Source organism: Marmota marmota, unplaced genomic scaffold (assembly GCF_001458135.2).
Source record: "Marmota marmota marmota unplaced genomic scaffold, marMar, whole genome shotgun sequence".
Taxonomy (NCBI): Eukaryota; Metazoa; Chordata; class Mammalia; order Rodentia; family Sciuridae; genus Marmota; species Marmota marmota.
The window spans coordinates 4,640,145-4,662,910 of record NW_026000171.1 but is presented as its reverse complement, the minus strand read 5'-3'; the positions used below and the strand labels follow the sequence as shown (position 1 = coordinate 4,662,910).

The 22,766-nt window shown below is 42.2% G+C and overlaps 1 protein-coding gene across 8 annotated transcripts in view; it reads right to left on the bottom strand.

The window, feature by feature from the left end:
- Cracr2a (calcium release activated channel regulator 2A) overlaps positions 1-21,168 on the bottom strand; it is a 106,482-nt gene extending 85,314 nt beyond the window's left edge. For 2 of the 8 annotated variants that reach the window (XM_048787669.1, XM_048787668.1), the window contains exons 1-2: positions 20,543-21,154; positions 4,233-4,312 (exon numbers count right to left, since the gene is read on the bottom strand). The gene's annotated coding sequence lies outside the window, so the exon portion shown is untranslated. Of the gene's footprint in view, positions 1-4,232; positions 4,313-5,486; positions 6,826-20,542 lie in introns of those variants that run through there. The other 6 variants (XM_048787672.1, XM_015500751.2, XM_015500750.2 and 3 more) reach the window with 5 other exon arrangements.
- Positions 21,169-22,766: the final 1,598 nt, after the last annotated feature.

Genomic DNA, 22,766 nt, shown 5'->3' with positions numbered 1-22,766 from the left:
TTTATTGAGCTTTCTGAACCCCACTTTCCTCATATGTGAGATGAAGAGTCAGCATAGTACCTTGTGAGTATTAGCCTTATTATTATTATTATTATTATTATTATTAACTATTATTGAAATCAAATTGCCTTCCTCCACTCCTGGTTACATTTAGCAAAACTAAGTAACTGAAGAAGAAAAACCCAAACAACTATAATCAGGAGGCCCTTAAGTCTAACACTGACTCTCCAGCTGGATGGATTCTGTGGTGTGACCTTACCAGCCCTAGCCACTAAGAAGATGGACATGACCCACCATCCCGGATGAAGGGGCAGGTATGTGGAGGCACCATTGACAGAGGCCATCTCTGCAGCCTGCAGTCTGCTGCAGCTTATGCAATGCTCCACCCAGCATCCTTTCTCCTCAAATTAGGTCCAATTTCCTTGTTCTGGCCTCCAGGGAGACAGGGAACAGCTGTCCTACCTCTATAAAATAACTCTTCCAGGTCTGGATAACTATTATTAAACATCCCCCTTCACACTTCCCTTGCTCTATTATAAGATACATTAAAGGCCCTTGCTAATGGTTTGAGGTCTCCGTGAGATGGTTGCTGTTCACCCTAATTCCTCTAATAATTAGTGGTTGTAAACCACTTTGAAGATAAAAGGCATTTTATAAAAGCTAAGTCCCATTATGATTAGCTTTCCAATACTTCTTACTGATGCTGATGAGCACATCAAAGCCAGACACAGTCACAGCATGATATCTGGTGGTTAATTAGATGTATTTCAAGGCAGCTGGTATATATTAAAGAAACTGCTGCAAAATTTATCAACATTAAGAAAGTGTCCACTTTCTTCCTAATATGAACAAGCTCTTTTCAAAGGCTGTCAGCGGTGATGCCTGCAAGACAGGAGTCCGGAGAGACCCAGTGCTAATACATGCTCTGGGCCTGGAAGAGAAAGGCCCAGTAACAGAACCTGACTTTGAACATCTTATCCTTGTTGACAAGGCATGTACCATGCCTTGCTTTGTTTTGTTTTTGCAATTGTGCTGTGATATAAGCAAGTAAAGTAACACAATCCCTGCTTTATGGATGAACAAGCTGCATAAGGTCATGGATTTTCAAGACATTGACATCAGTGTGGTGTAGCAGAACACAGTTAAGGCTCAGACCTATTATCAAGGTGACATTATTGATGTTCCTTTCAAATGCTCTCAAATATTTGTGCATCCTCCCCCTGCGTCTGTGTGGTTTTGCTTCTCATTCCCGGCACCTGCGACTCTTAGATGGTGGACCCTTAAGCTATTGAAGCCACTTTGTCCAAAGGGACAGAGCAAGAAGTACCCAGAAGCTCCTTGACCCTTCCAAATAGCTCTTAGCCAATGACCTAATTGCCTCTCAAAAGCCCCATTTCATAATACTATCCAACTTGGAACAATGAAAGCCCAGTACCCCTGTCCTCAGTGGGGACAAAGTCTGAGTTGTTTTTTTTTACACTCTAGAATACTTTGTAGGATAAGACAAAGGCTGGAACTTTCTGAAACTTTGCCTGAGCTCTCACTCCATCTGACTTCTTCATCCTCCCTTACAGAGTTCTCATGGGAACTTTTCCTCATTAAATCACCTCTCTGAGTCAATGTCTGGAAACCCATCCTAAGACAACTCTCTTGACTCCGCATTAATGAGAACATTTTGGATATTTTATATGGAATATATTCTTACAGATTCCCTTAGGTACAAATCTTCCTTTCCAGCTCTCCATACACACACACACACACACACACACAAGTGTTTGTGTGTGTGTGTGTGTTTTCTGTGTCTGCCCTATGCCTTCAACTCTTAGCTCTGTAAGCAGGATGTTCCAACTGCTTCTGGAAAAATGAATTATTATACTCTGCCCAGCCACGTGAAAGGCACTGAACCAGGGAGGGCCAAGGAAGAGACATGTTTAAGACTTTCATTTCTTTGGTGAACTTACTTATCAGAGGGACATGATTAGAGCCATATGTGCACACAATGAAAACTACAAGAGCAAATGATTCTTGGAGTGGTACCCCCAAATGAAGCCACTTTCTAATGATTCTCCATACCATTCAATTATGGCTCATTTACTTAAATGTTTGAATCTGAAGCTACTCTTGAATATTTAAGAAAATGAAGGTCAAGATAATCCAAATGAGTAGATAATCCAAAAAAAGGAGTTTAAAATTTAAATCTAGTTTGCATTACTATTATTATTATTGTTGTTGTTATTAATTTTTATAGTATCACTTTAGGAAGCTGCCTAAGAAAGTTAAGAAATCTGCCCTACAAAAATAGCTAATTAGTAATAGAGTTCGAATTCAATTTTAATTTGCCTGACTCTTTAAATTTTGTTTCTTTATTGGTCACATGGGGCTAATAATAAGTCTTACCTTGCAGAATCTTTGTGAGGATTAAACAAAAATAATGTGTATAGCCTACCAAAATACCTGTTACAATAAGCACTACAGAGTAATTGGCATTATTAGTCCCAAGTGGAATATCATTGATCCCCAGGGTATCCCTATAATTTGGATGTGGCTTGTGCCCCAAAGGTTCATATGCTGGAAGCTTGGTCTCCAAAGCAACAGCATTGAGAGGTGGTGGGTCCTTCAAGCAGTGGGACCTAGTGGGGGGTGAAGGGATGAACACTGGCCCCTTGGGATGGTTTGGGTCTCACAGAGTAGACTAGCTGCTCCCAGAGCAGGTTTCAATAAAAAATGGAGCCTGGCCCCTCCCTCTTGTTTCCTCTCCCACCATGTGACCTCTGTGGGTCCCACATATTCTTGTCACGGGATGCTATCAGCCACGAAGCCCTCACCAGAAACTGATGCTTGTACCCTGCTCTTGGCCCTCCAGATCTGTGACCAAACCTCTCTCCTCTTTCATTTGTAAAGAAACCAGCTTTGCATATTTTACTTTACCAATACAAAGCAGACTAAGATAGGCAATTTATATGTATATTTTAAAAGATACATTAATACCACACTAATTTCCAGGAAACCATTAAATAAACCCATAAAACACCAAGGAGATCTACCTAAAATGCAGACCTGATTGTTACTTTCAGGATGTATCTTAAACACACAGGACAACTACTATCTCCTTAGTGCCATCTCCCATCTCCCCTCCCACATTCTCTTCCCTCCAAATTATTTCCTCTTCCCTCCACTCTTTGGTGCCTTGGCATTTTCAAACATATTGCCTACTCATCTGGCATTTCCTGGCCGTCTGTCTGAGCTAAGTCCTACTAAGACTTAATGTCTTAGTCCATTTAATCTGACATGACATTTAAGCTGTGCCCTGAAGGTTCACATGTTGGAAGCTTGGGTGGCCTTTAAACAACAGAAATGTATTTCTCACAGTTCTGGAGGCTGGAAGTCTGAGGTCAGGTGCCAGCATGGTTCTCATCAGAACCTTTTCCAAATGGCCAGCTGCTGACACCTCACAGGGTCCTCACATGGTAGAGGGGGGCTTGGGAGTTTTCCTAGTTCTCTTTTATGAAGGTAAAAATCTAATTTATGAAAGTAGTTCTCATGACCTAATTGCCTCTCAAAAGCCCTATTTCATAATACTATCCAACTTGGGGGTTAGGTTTCAATGTATGCATTTTAGAGGATACCATTATGATTCAGTCCATATAGCACTCTGCCCCAGGTACCCCCAAATTCAAGCCCTTCTCAAATGCAAAATACATTCATTCTAACCCAGCAGCCTCAAAGGTCTTAATTTGTTCCAGCATCCACTCAGTCTGATGAATTCAAGTTCTCAAATCTAAGAACTCACTGTCTGAGCTCACAAACAGAGTGGCCTGCATAGCCACAGGTTCTGCATCAGCAGCCCGAACAAACCAAGAATGGAAAAATATCTTAAAAGTAATAAAAACTGTGTTTGTACTGAACCCATTATTACCTAAATAATACAGAATAACCATTATTTACATATCATTTGCATTGTTTTAGGCATTATAAGTTCTCTGGATGTGATTCAAAGTATACATGAGGATGTGAGTAGGTTACAGGAAAATACTATGCCATTTTTATATAAGCAACTTGAGTATCTGCAGATTTTGCTATCTGCAGGGGTCCTAGAATCACTCCCTTCTGATGCTGAGGGACAACAGTTATTTAAAGCAGCAAGAATGGCAGAATGTAGGGCCTGGAATTGCGAGGCCTTTGGAGGCAGATCAAACATGCTGCAGACTGTCTATCTCTCCTTCCTCACTCACCTGTGGCTCCCTGCTCTCTGAGAACTGGTAATCTCTTCACTTCTGGAAGGCGCTTTTGCTACTGGTGATTTGAACTCCACCTAGGAAACACAGAAAAGATGAATCACATCTTGTTTTCCACTGGGGACCACGGTGCAAGGGGCTTCCTGGAAATTTGGGGGAAACTGGTGAGAAACATCCCTCCTAGCAGGGTTGCAATGTCCCAGAAGAAAAAGGCCTTGTCCCTTCCTCTTCCAGGCTTTGAAGAGAAAAAAAGAAGGCTCAGGTGTAGCACTGGTAAGTCTGCTTAGCAACCCCAAATCTGAAGCCTGTGTCTAGGCTGATGAGGTCAGAGCCTTGTGCAGGAGAAGTAAGTAGACTAGGGACAAACTGATCACCCCTTCCCAGGAGCACCACCTCTCAGCAAGTTTTCTTTTTCTTGCATCCAATCCATAGATGCTGTTTGCACCGCTGAAGTTTTGAAGACAGAGAGTAGAATTGTGGCCAGACTCACTTCCAAAAGAAAGAAATGCAGTGGGGTTATGAGAAAGTCTAAAGGACCCACAAAGAGAGCAAGCTAAAAGTGATTGCTATGATTTAGTTGTGGTTTGTCCCGCAAGGGTTCATGTTTTGGAAACTTGGTCCCCAGTGTGGAGATATTGAGAAGTGGTGGATCCTTAAGAGGTGGAGTCCATTGGGAAGTCACTGGGGATGCTGCCTTCAAAAATAATTTATTCTTGTGGTACCCTGAGTTGGTTCTCACAAGAGCAAGTTGTTATAAAATCTGGAGCCTGACCCTAAATCACTCTCTGGTTTCTGTCTTGCCGTGTGATTTCTTATTTTCACATGTTCTCCCTCCATGATGCCATCTCTCTCAATGTGACCTAGCCAGGGGAACCTTGCCAGAGCCAATAGCATGCTGTTTGGACTTTCAGCCTCCAATTGGTGAGCTTAATAAACTTCTTTTCTTTATAAAGTACCCAGCACCACGTATTGTATTATAATAACAGAAATAGACTAATACAGCATCAGAGGAGGAACAGGCTTTGGCTCAGGGAGAAGACAAACCTTCTTGACTAGAGCAATTTGAAGGTTTTAAGACTGAACTAGGAAAGGAACTTTGCAGAATGCTTTGCCTCATGATCTAAAGGCATGTTTGAAAAGACTGGAGATAGCAATAGTGATTGCAAAGGACATTAGAATTATCTATCCCATTGTATGCTAAGGCCAAAGTTCAACCCACACTAGATCTGACAGACCAAATATATATATTACCATTGAATACAGCCTTGGTGGAGCTCATGTACACAATCCATCTGAGGAATATTCTTCAAGTACTTCTCATTCTATATGAGGTAACAGAGTGCTTGAGTATTCTTTTGTTTATTCAATAAATATTTACGAGGTGCAGACCCTCCTTTGGGTATCAAAGGATTAGTAACAGGCAAGTTTAGCAAATGTTGTCTTCATGGAGCTTACATCATAGGAGAGAGACAGGCAATAAACACCAGACACTATCAGATAGTGAAATGTACTTGCAGAAGATAACCCCTTCTTTAAGCCCCCTGGGGTACCCACTCCAGTCCCCCGACCCACTGGCATTGCTACTAGGATGCTGCAGCAGCCACAAAGGGGAGGCTCCACCCTCTAGTTGTTTCCCAGGCAGGAGCCCACAGCAAAGCCAGGGGAGTAGAAGGACAGGAAGAGATTGCTGCCCTGTCCTGCCCATAGCTGCCAACTCCTGGGATCTTATTTAGAAAAAAAAAAAAAAAACTATTTGGCCAAACATACGATGTTAATAGTATTATTTCTAGATAGTAATCCTAAGAAATTATTTTTATTTTCTTCTGAATCTTCTAACTTTTTTATTATTACAATTTATTGTGTTTGCCATAAGGAGAGAAAAACATTTTTCAATGATTGGTATACCCTAACTAAATTAAGAAGAAATACATTTGAACAACCAGGCAGGGAGCAGATCTTGGGGTGATGAATAACATTTCACTATGCCATTTTAAGGTTTATGAAGCAATTTCACAAACACATTTCCTTCAACTTGCAAGACTTTCTCAAGGTCACATAGAAAATAAACCTTAGCACAGGAAAATGATCTGCAGGTCCCAGATTCCTAGGCCATTATGTTTTCCATTACTGCACAGCCCATCTGTAGCTGACCTTACTTCTCTTCACAGATGAAGCCCCGAGAAAGCTGCTGAGCACCCTAGGTCCTAACTCTCCTCCTTCCAACCATGCCCTCTCCTCCAGAAGCCAAACTGATTCATACAGAACTAGTTTGTACTAAGCACCTGCCAGGCACTGTTCTGGGTACTTGGAGTAACTGCAATAAAAGAAAGTTACAAGGTATTATGCAAGTGACCAGCATCAAAGGAGGCTGACTGGATGGGGGCACAACCCCCTCACTTGGTCCAGCCATGTACTGTCACTGATTGAACCAAGACAGGTCAGACAGATACTCTAAAATGAAGACTAACTACCAAAAGCCTGCCTGATTCTTAAAGGTAGTCTATTTTAGATGGAGAGATATACAAAGCCAAATGAAAAGTTAATTAAAGACATGGCGTACACTTGCAATCATGAAACAGCCCCTTTATGCTCTCTCTGGAACTTAGTGGGGCTTACCAACCAGATCATTAGAGAGGTCCCAAGTCCACACATCATGGTCTCTGGGAGAGGTCACAGGAGGCTGGGAATGGAAAGAAAGGGCACAACCAGACAGAAAGTATGTCGATAACAATATAAGGCAGAGACACAGCTTTCAATACTACAGGACATTGGGGTGGATGGGATGGGAGAAGGCAGCTGAAATGTCAGGATCCATTTCTGTGAGGGAGGTGAGACTCAGAGTGGGCCTCAGAGACTGAAATAGATTCAGATGGTCTTCATGGTAACCCCATTCAGCAAGACCAGGGAAGGCTTAGCACAGTCTTTGGGCCTCTCTTTTCTGAGGCTGGTGGCTGGATTTCTGGCCCCTCTCCCATCTTGGGTCTTGGTTGGTGGTGAGGGCTGGGGTCCCTCCATCCTGTCTACAGGTTTTTAGGTGTCTCTCTGCCAGGAGTGCTGCTAGAACCCCAAGATTGATGAGGACCCCTGACAGTACTGGGCAAATCAACTAGTGCTGACGATGCCTGGCTGGTTAGTTTGCACACACGCTGGGTTTTTATTGCAGTATTTCTATAAGCAAACCTCAAAAACTTCCAGGTGCTGGAGCCCAGTGGGGACAGAAAATTCAAGGTATTGGAGTTTGCCGGAGCTATCTCTGCAATCTGGGCTAATGTGAGCTCCCTGGCACATAATCTAATGAACAATAACAACAATAATTATCATACCATGAATGACAGCCAACTTTCATCTACAAAGTCTACAAAGATGTTTGTAATCTATGCCTATCATTTATGAGTTAATGTCTTAGTTCGTAACACACAAACATTATTATATGACTTTCAAAGACTGTACTATCTTATTGTAATAAAAACATGCCAGCTGTTATAGATCCTGGCTGACAGCTGTTGGAGGGCTGGGTCTGGAGATGCTACATGTCTCATATATAGCCTTCCATGTGAAAGTCATCCTCAATGGCACTTTAGTCTCCAAAGCATTCCCACTTGGTACAGAGACTTTTGAAAGGCCAATGAGAGCCTTAGATGAAGACTCAGGAGCTTGGGCTCAGTTCCCATGTTGCCATGGATGGACCTAAGTCTGTGTTTTCTCTCTGTTAAGAACAAATGGGGGAACGTGAAAGGAATGGAGGAACTTTAGATAGGGCAATGGGGAGGGAGGGGAATGGAGGGGGCATGGGGGTAGGAAAGACAGTGGAATGAGTTAGACATCATTACCCTAAGAACATGTATGAAGACACGAATGATGTGAAAATGTATACAACCAGTGACTTGAAAAATTGTTGCTCTATATGTGTAATATGAAATGAATTGCATTCTGCCATCACATATAACAGATTAGAATAAATAAATAATTTAATTAAATTTTAAAAAAGAACAAAATACTTTGGATTTAGATGGCTCTGGGTTCAAGCTTCCACTCACTACCTGTGTGAGCCTCACCAAGTAATCGAACTTCTCCGAGCCTGTTTCCTCCTTAAACATGGATAATAACAGCACGTCTTTGTAAAAGTCACTGTGAAGATAACAAGATTCACAGCTCAAGATGGGCTTAGTGCATAGTGGGGTCCATACTAAGTGCTAACTATGTGCTAATTATGCTATTGTTTCTGTTAGAGGACAAGGCACAGTGCACCTACAGCCTAGGTCAGAATCTGTGGCATAGAATCCTCCCTCTTTTGGCATGAAATCAGCAAGCTTTAGCAGGGTGGGGCTGAGGCCCCAGGAGAGGGCACCTGTGTGGGGAAGGCAGGCCTCTCCCTTGAGCAGCAGGGTTTGTAGCGAAGCGCTTCCTGCATCTGGTACAGATGGCATTGGCCTGATCCTCATCCCTAGAATTTCATTGTCCAATGCAGTAGTCACAAGCCACATGAGGCTATTGAGCATTTGACATGGGGCGAGTCCAAATTGTTATGCAAGAGTAAAATACATCCCAGGTCTCAAAGTCTGAGTTCTAAAGAAAGGAATGTAAAAATCTCAATCATTTTTAATGATAAAAAATTATCATGCCAAAATGATGATATGTTGGGTATACTGGGTTAAATTACATGTTGTTAAGATTAATTTCAACTCACTTTTTTACTTTCTTCATCTGGCTATTAGGACACTGAAAGCTGGACATGTGGCTCAGGTCGCATTTCCATTGCACAGTGCTGGTTGGGACTGTGAGCTCCATGAAGGCAGAGACTTTGTTCAGATCCCTGCTGTCACCCCAGCACCTGGAATGATTTCTGAATGAAGGGGTGATCCAGTGAGTGTGTGAGGCCCAGGGACAAGCTTATAAGAAGCCAGGGGTCACACTTGAGCAGATGGGGACAACTCCTGGGCCGTTTGATTATGTAAAGATGAGGAAACAGGCTGTAAAGATAATAAGAACTTGTCCCCGGTCAGAATTTAAATTGAACACACCTTAACCTATGCTCTTGCTACTGAATCCCGTTACCTCCCATAGTCACTGTAGAGTTACAGAAAGAAAACTATATTTAGAATTAAAAAAAAAAAATCACATTCCCTCAGGTTACCCTTTTTGATCTAATCTTGTGTATATCACCTGGCTTTCTTGGGTCTTGGCTTCTTAGGTCCTCATTGGTATCCCATGTAAAAACCACAGTTTTTGTCCATCTCTTTTTAATGATGTAGAGCCGTAGGAAACCCCGTCCTAGAAGGTATCTCAAAGGCTGAGCCCTACATCTTTCCTAATTCTCCTTTCCTCTCTCTCTTGCTCCAAAAACTGCTCTCTGACAGAGGTTTCTTTGCATCACACATATAAGTGATTGTTTATCTTAAGAGTTCTCTTTGATTTAACTTGATTTCTGATGTTTTTCATCAGAAGTCAAAACCTTGCAGACTCTTCCCTTGATCCCATAATGAAATTTCCTAAGAGATATTTAGTTCTAGAAACAGCCTGACACCACCCTCCCTTTCAAGAAAAAAAAAATCTAAAATAACAAGCATCCTGCCATATTCAAATAAACATCTCAGGTGGAAAGTGGATCTGTTTCCCTTATATCTGCTTTTAAAGCTCTGTTGCCATCCATACAGATGAATGTCCTACACTGAGGTCCTTAGCCTACCACCAGCCTCTCATGTTTCTACACATGTCTTGAAGGGATTCTGATGCTGTGTTAGCATTTTCTTCTATTTATTCCCCCAAATTGGTCTTTCTTGAGTTCTCTGATTTGCTTTCACCTGTGGCTGTTGAGTAAATTCCCCACTGACTTGGTCCCAGACTCCCCACATTGAGATTTTTGGAAAAGAATTCCCAATCCTAACTCAAGAGCCTCTTGAATTTTATGTCTAAGCAAAGAATATGTTGGAGCCCAAACTGACTCCTCGGGGAAGAACATCTCACCCACTGGCCCTAGGTAAAATGTTCGCTCTACTTCTGATCAGGGGATAAGGAAAGATTTGCCAGAATCAACTGTGTCATTGAGGCAGAGCCATTTTTCAACATGCCTGATGCAGGATGCAGATCCCACTTAAGCACTTGCCTGTGACTCGGTGACTTATTGAGTCATTACAAATTTTTGATCCCTTTCTCCAGACTCCTAGCAGAGAGTTGACTGCCCAGCACTTGCTGGTGCTTAAAGAATGTGTGTGAGTCTCCAAAAGCAGCCAGTATGGGGTCAGCAAATCTGCTTCCTCCAAATAATAATCTGCTGAATTCCAAAGCCAAACCAATTCACCCAGTGTCTTGACTCAGAGACAGAAGGACCTCTGGTACAAGATGTTGTGTTTAATAACAGATAAAAAAAAAGCAAGGGCCACGTTATCCTTGCTCTCAAGTAGCTTACAGTCTGAGATTATTATCTAATGGAGATTAATGACAATTGAGATCATTATCTAATTGAGATTATTATCTAATTGATAATTAGGTAGAATGAGAAAGGACAATAAGAAGTGGTGTGTGTGTGTGTGTGTATGTGTGGTGAGTGTGTGTGTGTGCATGCACATGTGCACACGTGCAATTGTAAAAAGACTAGGAGGAAATATGGGAGAGGGTTAGCAGTGGTTATCTTTGTTTTTCAGCTTACGGGTGATATTTATTTTCTTCTTTACTGTTAGCTATATTCTCTGGGTTTATTTCACAATAAACATTTATTGCTTTTACAATAAAATTTTGTTTCGAAAAATTGGAACAAATGGTAAAGAACAATGATTTGGGTGATGGATTAAGACTATGGAGTTAAGAATAGAAATGGAACCACAATATGACCCAGCTATACCTTGGTATTTATCCTAAAGAATTAAAGTCAGCATACTACAGTGATACATGCATACCCATGTTTATAGCAGTACAATTCACAATAGCCCAACTACGGAACCCAGTCTAGGTGTCCATCAAAGGATGAGTGAATAAAGAAAATGTGATATATATTTTTTAGAGTTTTATTCAGTCATAAGGAAGAATGAAATTGTGTCATTTGCAGGAAAATGGATGGAACTTCAGACCATTATGTTAAATAAGATAGCAAAAATCAGAAAGTCAACAGTCATATGCTTTCTCAAACATGTGGGAACTAGAGAGGAAACAGGAACAGAGAGGTGGCTGGGGGATGTCTCATGAAAACTGAAGGGAGATCAATAAAGTAGAGAAAAGGCATCAGGGAAAAAGGAGGGGAGGGAGGGGAAAAATACTGGGGAACGATATTGACCAAATTATATTGTTCTATTGTGTGCATGTATGATTATGTAACAAGGAATCCCACCATTGTGTACAACTATAATGCACCAATAAAAACATGGGAAGTGGGAGTGAAGGGGAGACTGTGGAATTAGGGGTAAGCACATGGGCCTGCAGAGTAGTTAGTAAGAATTGGGCAGTGAAAAGATGAGGAAGAGGATTCCAAGCAAAAGGAACAGTGAGCGATGGCCTCAGGCTACAGGGATCGGAGGAGGTCAAAATCAAGTCCTGCAGTGTGTATTTGGGGGAATGTGAGCACTGGCCTAAGGACAGAGTGAGGGGTAGGCCTGGGAGGGCAGGACAGCCTCAAATGGCATGCAAGGGACTTAGCTCTTCACTCTCGGTGTTCCCATGGCTCCTTGTGTTTGTTCCTAGCGGGCCACTTATCACACTGCATTATATTTGGTTGTAAATATGTCTGTTCTACTAAATTCTTAACTCCCCAAAGTCAGGGATCATGGTTCATCCATTATGGAACCACAGTGCCCAGCACAGGAACTAGCATAAAACAGTCAACAAAATCTTGGATGAATTGAATTCTAACAAGGTTACTTCTTTATTCGTATGTAATAAGGAGACATCATGAATTTCACTACCTAATGTACTTCAAGGACATTAATATGGGAATATGTGCCAGGCACTGTGCTAGGTGCCATAACTGTTTTAATGGCTCTGACCTAAAACCCTGTGAGATATTCTCCACATTCATTTACACATGATGCTCAGAAAGGTCAAGTAAACTACCTATCAGCAGACAGTAATTACAGAGGCCAGGGCAGGCTGAAGGCAGTGTGAAGGCTGGGGTCAAACAGAGAAAAGTAAGAAGATCCGGCCAGTGGGAGGCTATGGGAACCTAGACCACTCAGAGAACAGAGTGAGGGAAAGCTGGGCAGGCAGTGCTGCAACTGAGAGCCCATAAGTTCCTTAGCTGTGCCTCAAGCACATCTAGTATCTCTGCTGGCCACCTAGGGACAAACGGCATCAAAATGGACTCGCCCTTTATACTTAGAATAGCTCCAACCTACAAGATGCAGGACTTGTAGAAAGAAGCTCCCATCAGGCTGTGAACAGTTACCCTCCCTTCTCCTATCCACCGAAAGTCAATGTTGATAAAGCTGGCCCTGATCACAAATGTAAACCAATTCCCCGGCCCAATCAAAACAGAACAGGGTGTCAGAAATGGTTTCTAGACCCATCTTGAGAACTGACTAGGCAATCCCTGTCAACTTCCTCACCTTCCCATATCTGTAAATGTACTGGGCTGGACAAGGTGACTTTTAAGACCCTCCAGTCTAGGTCTGTGACTGTACATTCTCATGGGCTTCATGTTCCTCCTTAACATTTCTATGGCCATCATAATTAATTCCATGTGTTAGTAGTTAATATCTGTTTTCTCTACTAGACTATGGGCCCTCTGGGCCAGGGCCTATCTGTCTTGTTCCCAGTAAGATTCCCAGCATCTTTCAAGAGTGTGAGCGTGAAGTAGCATTCCATGTCTGTCAACAGCAGATGGCTGGTTTCTGGCCTGGTTTTACCTAGAGGCCACTTTTTCTCTCCATGGTTCAGGAGATCCATTAATGTCACATTTACCTACCCCTCCACCTCTCTAGAAAAACCTCTTGGGTTTTCTATGAAACAGGGGGAGGTCAGCAGTGGAAGTTCTGAAACCATTCATATGTTTGTGTACTCCACACACTATTTGTACAGTATTCAGAATACTCCCTTGCTCAGTTGAAACATTTTCACTGGTCCTCTGCCCTTGGGGCAGGGAAATTAAGGCCTCCATAGGGGACAACTAAATTCCCCAGTGAGGCCTAGCACCAGCAACAGTCCTCTATCCTGCTCCCTAACCCCAGTCCCACATCTCAGTTCAAGATGCCAGGCCTTCCTAATATATTGGGGAAGGATGAGTGATGGGGCTTCGTGAGGCAGGAGGATGACCAGAATGAATTCTACCAGGGCCTCCTGTCCAGAAGCTCCCAAATCTTCTCTTTGGGACCAATGACTCCATCTGGCCTGTGCCCAGCATTCTGAAGCACCTCCCTCAACCAGTAGCCACCACCTAACACTGTCATATGGTGTATCCATGGAAAGAGGAGACCTCCTTTCTTAAAGATGTTTATTCCCAGAAAATGAAAAAAAAAAAAAAAAAAAAAAGAAGAAGAAGAAGAAGTTCCTATGCTTTTTGTTCACTTCTAGGACAATGGGTAATATCAAATCCCCCCAAAAGTTGACCACCAAAACCTAAGAATAACTTCATCAGCGGCTGCCCTGTTTCCTCTTCCTTGTCCATTTAACCAAGCCCCCTCTCTGTGCCCACAGTTCAGTGCTGGGCAGCCCCTGGATGTTTCCTGCCTGGCAACATTTAATGTCTTCTTCTCTACCTTTCAGGTGATATCATCCTTGGGGTGACCTCTCTGCTTTAATTTTACTGACCCTTCCTGAGCCAGGCTGATCAAAATGGGCCCTGGGAAATGCACATGCAAAACCCAGTGATGTGATTATGAGTTCCTGTACAGGCATTCCGGCACTTTTTTAGCCCCTGCTGAGCCAGCCAGAAGAGTCAAGGAGGACTCTGCTTTCATGGGTATTGTTAAGCAAAGTTTCCCTTGTATAAGTTTGCAGAAAGTAGGGCATGGATCTGTGCTTCATCATCAGTGTCCCGCGAGATGCCTGCCCAAGACAACCGGCTGGTTATCAAGTAAATGCAGTTGGCATTGTGTGTGCTTTGGGGTTGGCTGTTCTTACTTCAACTTGGTAGTCTGAAAATGGGATCAGATGGTCCCTCTGGAGAAGTGAAACATGACTTAATTTAGGGATATGCTGAAGTTATTAACTTCTAAGACATCAGCAGATCCACCTGATGACATCAGCACTATCACCAGACCTTTCCGGGTGGGGGAAACAGATGGTTTGCTCACACGCACAAGGCCACCACCTTAAGGTGATGCTGCTGGTGTCAGAGAGAGGTGGAGAGCGGATGAATATGGTGGCCAGTTACCTGAATCAGCAATGGAAAAGCAGACCTATGACCTTGGACTATAATCTGCTTTTTTTTAAAAAGAAGTTTTTGTGTAAATCTACTGCTTTTTAAGTGTTCCATAGAATGTCAGAGACCTTAAAAGATCATTTAACACAGCAGTGTTCCACCAATCTAATTGATGACCCACTGTAGCAAAACATGTTTGGAAATATCCTCTTTACCAACTGAAATTAAGTTCCTAGATAAGTTAGTTGATCCATGTGCATTATTTAGCCCCAACTAGGAATGTGATTTATAATAATATATATGTCAGTATGTAAGTGCTCACGCATGACTGCATTGGAACACACCATGAAGTAGTCAGTGCACACATCTGCTTACCATGGATACGTTTAAACCTAACAGAAGACAAGTAGAAGCGACTCCACAGAAAAAGGACAAGGAAATAAAAGAGGTGAGTGATGAAAGAAGGCAACAGAATTTTTTTAAATGAAAGAATAAAAAACAGCAAGGCTATTTTTCTGTCTATATTAACAGGAAGAAGAAAATAACCTTAACTGAGATAGAGAGAACAAGGCGAATCAAATTACAAATGTATAGTTAGACAATAAAAGTTGCATATTACTTCTAAACTAATGAGCTAAGTCTTATATATAAATGTAATTTATTATGACGAGGTATGGGATAGGCCAATGACAAAGTATCATGGCAAATATGTCCCCAATCTGGAAATTCCATCCACATTGTTGAGCATAATTCAGTCTTTACCATTAGGGAAAAAAATTTAAAGCCCTTGGAAATAATATCCTTTTAGTATAGGCAGTGCAGAAAGGAGGATGAATTTTGAAAAATTGTTTGGTACATCTCTAAGTGAGATATTAAAGACCAAAACATGGTCTTTAATTGTAAATAATTGTAATGTTCAATTTTTGCAAGAGATTTCTTATTTTATTGCAAATTTAATCATACATATAATATGAGAATAAACTATTTTATAACAAAGTTCATTGAAATGGTGACATTTTATTTACTTCTGCTAAGTTAATCATATTCGGTCCCATGTCTGTTAGACAAAGTCTCCAAGCTACAAATCTGCCAGTGGTCTCCTGCTCTCACAGTCACTACATACCACACTGGAGCCCTCTTCAGGTCAATGTCTGTCTGGAATGCTTCACCTAAACAGAATGCATGAAGTAGGGGAGCTATCTCAACATTTCAACATCTCAAGACTTTGTCTCTACTCCTTTTAAACTTCTCTTTCCTAAATTACTGAGCTTCTGGTTTAACTCTGAAAATTTGCAAATCCCCTCTAGGTGGCAGTAATGACCTCATTGAGAATATTGATCAAGGCCAATCTCATTCCTTTGCCTGGCCCAAGAGGGTGTGTCAGCTGTATCTTTTGCTCCCTTTCCTGTCACTAGTTTCCTAAGTCAAGAAAGGTATGGGGGATATTACCACCATGCAGCTGTCAGCACAGGGAAGCACATGTAGCTGTGGACCTAGAAATGCCTAGAAACATCTGAATTCCATAAGGACTCCCAATTCTCCCTTTTAACTGTAAACAACTAGTTCCTAATTACTCATCCATCAGAGACACAAGCAATAGGGCTCCAGAAATCACTAGGGACTGAGTTTCAATGTCTTTGTTTTGTACAATGTCACTACTAACACCATTTGCCCTAAGACCAATAGGTAGCATTTGAATGAGAAGTGACAGGTTCCCTCTGGACCTCCTCTGCCTGTTGGCTGCTGTGGTTTGCACCACACTCAGTTGAAGAATAAACAAAAAGCAAAACCCCAGTCAGTCTAAGATAACAACAGAGATGACATATGTTTTACATGCAACTTGAGAGAGACGAAGAAAAAGCAGAAACAATAAAAAGCCAGGAAAGCATGATGAAAGAATCCCTGACTGACAAATCCTTTTGCTAAGCTGCAATTTTTTCAGTGGAATATGGTGACCTGTGAATGGTGCTCTCCTGGTCCCACCCCACCCCAGTTGGCTGAGTTTAGAATTTCTTCACTGGGGAAGAGGGTGAATGTCCTACAATGAGGCCACCAGTTGACAGGCTGAATGAATATCCAGGAATGAGAAAAGCTGAGAGCAGAAGGGAAAGGCAGTTTCCTTCAGCCCACTTTTCAACCCTGACTGGGCCAGTCTCCAAAGACCTCACAGCCTCCAGAGCTGCAGTCATTATCATGTTGTCACAGTCACCGTGGGCTGTGGGCAGAATGATGGCTCAATACCTTAGCTTACAACCTCCACTTCCGGGCCCTCACTTCCTTCCTTCATCAAGCAAAGTAAAATGATGAAGACCCAAGACAGCTGGAAACCCCCACCTTGTTACTCCATGTAAATTTATGTCTTTTTTTGCACTCAGGACCCAGCCTGCCATGTCTACTTCACTCCAATACTACACTTACCTGGTGGAAGCTTTCTGTTGTCCCATCCTAACCCGGCTCCAAGCACCAGGGTATGGCTTATTCATCTTATCTCTCAAACCCAACATTGTGCCTTCAGAGGTTGTTCAATAAGTGTTTGGGGACTGAAGAGCAAAAAGTGGTGGTAGAGATAATCCAATTGAGAAAATGTGAAAGGCCATGAAGGGTGAGCTGTCACCCTTGACAGAACAAAAATGCTTTCTCTGGGTCATGTGGCTATGTCACCTGTTTTCAGAGATGCTTTAACCTTAGTCATGCCCATTATCACCACAACATTAATGATGACATACTTAGAAGGTGTGAAAGGTAACTATAAACCACACCTATTTTTTTATAAAGGCAATATGATATATTGGCTTAAACACCAAGTTTTAGCCAGAACTGCATGCATTTCAATCCTAGTTTTACCATGTATGAGTTAAGGGTAGTGGTGAAAATTTTTCACTCTGCTGATGCTTCCTTATCTGTAAAATGAGGATAGTAATACCACCTCCTCATGGGTTTCAGGTGAGATCATATGTGTAATACAACAATGCTTTTCATGGTCTCGTTCATTGTTTATTGCTGATCTCAAGCACCTGCTCAGTGCTAAAGCAACCAGAGAACTGAGTTCCTACCCTTCTGCTTTTGCAATGAGGGAATGGCATGAATCTAACAAGGCAGGTCAAACTCAAAAGTGTCCAAACATGTAACTGACATGGGCCAAGTAGTCAGGTGCAAATGAAGCAGAATCATATTCACATGGAAATCCACCCTTTCCCTCTGGGCTGGAAAAGACAGACTCCATGGCTCTCACTTCCTACTTTGAAGAAACTTGAATATAAGAGTGATTTCCCTTGCTTCTTAATCTCTGTAAGAGAAACAACATAATTGTGACACTAAATGGGAATCAACCTTTGAGCTTCATGAGAGACAGTGAGAGGTGGTGGGAAGATGTCAGATGGGAGCAGGCAAGTCCTACCTAAAGGGACAGATACTACTCCTCCCAAACAGCTGTCAACACACAGTCATTGAACCTACTGTTTAGAGGCTTTTTGATAATTCAAAGATAACTCAGAATTTTTTAATATTATGCATGTTCAAATACCATGTACAAAATGGCAAGCAAATTCATTGCAGAATTATTTGTAATAATGAATGACTGAAAACTATCTGTGTTTAAGTAAATTGTATGCATCCATACAATGGGATGCTGTGGCTCTGTAAGAAAGAATGAGGAAATTCTGGAAAGATTGATAGAGGAATAAAAAACCAACAAGATAAGTGAAATAAAAGCACAAGGTTTTGTTTAAAGTGTGTACAGTATGCTAAAATTATGTAAGAAAGGAAAGGATTCATATTATGTATTTGAATAGGCTCATATTTGCAAAAAGAAGCCCTGAACATATACATAAGAAAGTAATAAAAGGGGTTACTGGGGCAGGGGCAGAATGGACAGATGGAGACAAGGATAAGATCTCACTAAATATCTTTCTACAGTGATTTGATTTTTCAAGCATGTGAAAGTATTTGCTTATACAAAAAATAATATAAAGACATTGCACATAGCAGCCACTGTGAACAAAACACATCTACAGGCTGCCAATGGATTCCCAAACTAGAGAGGCAGACCAGTTGGCAACATAGGGTCCAAGTTTTACTAGGTTTGGAAACAAGCAGGTTGTCAAAATCTGGCACCTGGGACTCTCTCTGGATTGCCTGGCAATAAGCTAACTGAGCCCAGTAGCTCCCCTCTCCCAGGGGAAAGGGATGCCCTGCTACCTCCCTTTGGGTAAACTGCCCAATAATTCAGGTTCCCATGAATCTGGGGAGCTCTAAGGCCTCCGGCTGAAGGGCAGGTGGAGTTTCCCAATGTTCCTCAACAGTTAAGTCTGCCTGGAACCCAGATGGTCTGTTTGTTCCCCTCTGTCAACAGTCTGCCCCACTCGATCTAAGATATGGAGAGTGACAGGAAGGTGAAGCTCCTCCCCTGGAGCACAGCTGGACCCCACTGCAGCACACTTCTCTAGAGAATGCCAGAAACAGAGGTTATGTGCTCCTCCTGACCCTTCTCCCTGACACTGCCAGGCAGCACCACAGGACACAGTTCACACCCACTCCTAGACCTATGCAAGTCCTCAGCTTTGTCACTAGGAACAAGCAACGCACCTATTATGGGTTGAATTGTGACCTCCAAAGCAAAGATATTTTGAAGACCTAATGCTTACCCTGGCATCTCAGAGTGTGACTTTGTTTGGAAAGTGGGTTGTTACAGATATAATTAGTTAAGCAGAGGAAATCCTGGAGTAGGTTGGGCCCTTCATCCAATGAGACTGTGCTCTTATAAGATGTCAAAGAGAGACACACACGGAGAATGCCACGTGATAATGAAGGAAGAGTCCAGAGCAATGTGCTTGCAAGTTAAAGAACACTCAGGATGGCCAACAAACCACCAGCAGCTGCGAAGAGGCAGGAAAGAAGCCTCCTGAACAAGGAGAGGAAGCAAACGTATTCTCCCCCAGTGCTCTTGGCCTCCAGAACTGGGGGACAATACGTTTCTGCTGTAAATCACACAGTTTGTGAAACTTTGTTATGTTAGCCCTAGGAAACATAGTTAGCAACCTTGGTCCAGCTCAAATGGCAAAAGTGTCTGAGAGTGTTCCATCTTAGCATGTGCTTAACAGATATTGATGACAACTCTGCCCAAATGAATGAATGATCAAGGACCTTGATGATCAAGTTTCTAGGACCTTGAATGATCAAGTTTCATTTTATAGAAATATATCCAAAAATCACCCAATAAACAGTAATTTAATACTGACCTTGTGAAGAATATAAGATAAATAAAATATTCTATTGCTGCCCTAAAGGAATTGAAAGTCTTCTTGAAGATTCAAGAAAGACACATAAAATGTAACAACACTTATCATAATAGACAAATAAGCATCATCTTACACCCCCCTTCCCAGCCCTGCCAGTGAATGCCACAGGTGTCACTCTGAACTACATCCCACTGTGCTCCAGCCGGGTTCAACCTTCAATTGCATCTCATTTTAACTGCTCCTGAAATGTGTGTGTGGAAGAACAGGTTTCCCAGTTCTGCAGGACATTCTTTAGAATGCCAGGCTGTTGGACAATTTCTAGAAGCTGTCACCACTGCTCCTGGCATGGAATCTAAGCCTCCTGCACATTGCAGACACCCACTCTCATTCACATTCATTATCTGGTGCCCTTGGTCTGAGTCTCCCCATCAATTTCTCAACAGCTCTCTCTTCCTGGTTAAAAAGGCAGACCCTGGAGGGACATGAGCCTACTCTGCAGCTCTCAGTGAATCTGACAACAAAACACAGGAGATCCGGGTGGTGTTGGGGTCCACTTTGGAGGGTTGACAGGGTTTTGAAAGGAAGGAAACACTACAGAAAAATCAGAGACCCCTAGAAGAGATATTATTTTCCTTATCCTCTTTCAGAACATTTGTTTGTCTGGCTCAGTCTTCTTGCAGGTGGCTACTCCCAGCAAACCCCACATCTAGCAACCTCGGAGTCTCACCACAATCTCACCTCATGTCCATCTACACATCTGAGGGGAGAAGAGACAGAATACTTGCCTGAAACTTCCTGGAGCTCTGTCTGGGTCCCAGGGCTCTGGAGTCTGGCTCCCTCGGGTTCCTTCCCCAGCTCTCTCCTTAGGAAGACGTGGCAGTGCCAAGTGCCCAGTGGAGGCCCTGGCTGGGCTCATGGAGGAAGAGTGGCATGTCCTGCTGCCCCACCCTTGACAAGCAGCCTGAGGATCTAGCTGTGGCTCTGTGCCAGCCTCCCAAAGGGCAGCTGTGGTCAAAGCACAACCTGCTGGTAGAACAGAGGAAAAGGTTCTTTGCTTTGACTTTGAGAAATTCACTATGGAGTCTCCAGCTAGAAAAGACTTTAACACTCAACTTTCAGCCTGTGGTCTGCATCGAGCTTTGAGGTAGACACTCTGCCTGATGAGCAATATCCATTGATCCCTTCCTCCCATCTAGCAGGACTCTAATGTTGTTCACCATTCAGGGTAGTAAGCTTATCCCCAGATCAGAAGACTCATCCATTCAAAACAAAAGCAGGCCCCTTGCCAGTGAACAAGTTGGGATGTCCCATTATGAGATATGAGAGGAGACTTGCTGGGGGAGCTCCTGCAAATGCTTTCCTGGCTCTGTCTCTGCTGGTTATTATACTGTCTGGAACTTCTGCAGCCACATTTTGACTATGAGGGGAAGCCTGAGGACAGAGCAGAAAGAAAGAACCGGTCTTTGATAGCATTGCTGAACTACTGAATTAGACAACCCTGACTTCTCATAAGTATCATTATTTAAACCTATTGAGTGAGGTTTTTGATACTTACAGCTAAGATTTCCTAAGTGATGTGTATTCAGGTGTCCCTGAGGACATGGACTATATGCCTGAATCACAATCCCACTGATCTGACTACAACATATACAAACTTCATGTCACACACACACTGTCTCTTCTCCCTACCATTCCTGGGTGCTCAGTTTCTTCTCCAGACCCATTTTACCATATTTTCAATATAGTACTATATTCTACAACATATGTCAATACCATTAATTAAGAAACACTTTTACCCCCTCTGAGGTACCAGACACTTTGCTGGGCTCCAGGGACTCAAAAATGAAGCCTTGAAAATAGTCTGGAGGTTCCTAAAAAAAAATAAAAATAGAACTACCACATGATCCAGCAATCCTACTTCTGGGCATATACCCAAGGGAAACAACATCAGTAGCTCAAAGACATTTCGTGTTGCCATGTCACTGCAGCATTACTCAAAACAACCAAGACATGGTAATGACTGAAGTCCACTGTCCTCGGACAATGAACAAAAAAAGAAATTTGAACAATAATAAATTCTGGAGAGGCTGTGGAGAAAAAAGAACACTTCTACACTGTAGGTGGGAGTGTAAATTAGTATGACCTTAAAGGAAATCAGTATGGAGGCTCCTCAAAAGACTAGGCATGGAACCATCATATGACCCGACTATACCTCTCCTCAGTGTTTATCCTGAAGAATTAAAGTCATCATGCTACAGTGATACATGCATGTCCATGTTTATAACAGTACAACTCACAATATCCAAACTATGGAGCCAGCCTAGGTGTCAATCAACGGATGAATCTATAAGGAAAATGTGATATATATATACACACACACACACACACACACACACACACACATACACACACAGAGTTTTATTCAGTCACAAAAATGAAATTATGTCATTTGCCGTAAAATAAATAGAACTAGAGACATTTTATTAAGAGAAGTAAGTCAACTCAGAAGAACAAGGGTCATAGGTTCTCTCTTATATGGGGAAGAGGACGAAGGAAAAGAAACATGATGGGGATTGGGGGGAATCTCATGAGGATCAAAGGGAGATCAGTAGACTAGAGGAAGTGACCAGGAGGTAGAAGGAGGGGAGAAGGGGGGAAGTGCAGAAGAGTGACACTGGCCAAATTATATTGTTATATTGTGTGCATGTAGGAATATGTGACATGAAATCCACCATTGTGTACAACTATAAAGCACCAATAGAAAACATGGACAAAAAAAGAAATTGTGAAATACCCACCCCCCCACACACATAATATTATACTGTATATACTGCAGTAAGGAATATGTGTGTATAATGGATATATAATGAAATATCATTCAGCCCAAAAAGAAGGAAATACTGCCATTTGCAACAACATGACTGAAACTTGAGGGCATTATGCCAAGTAAAATAAGTCAGAGAAAGACAAACACTGTGTGGTCTCATCTTACATGTGAAATACAAAAAG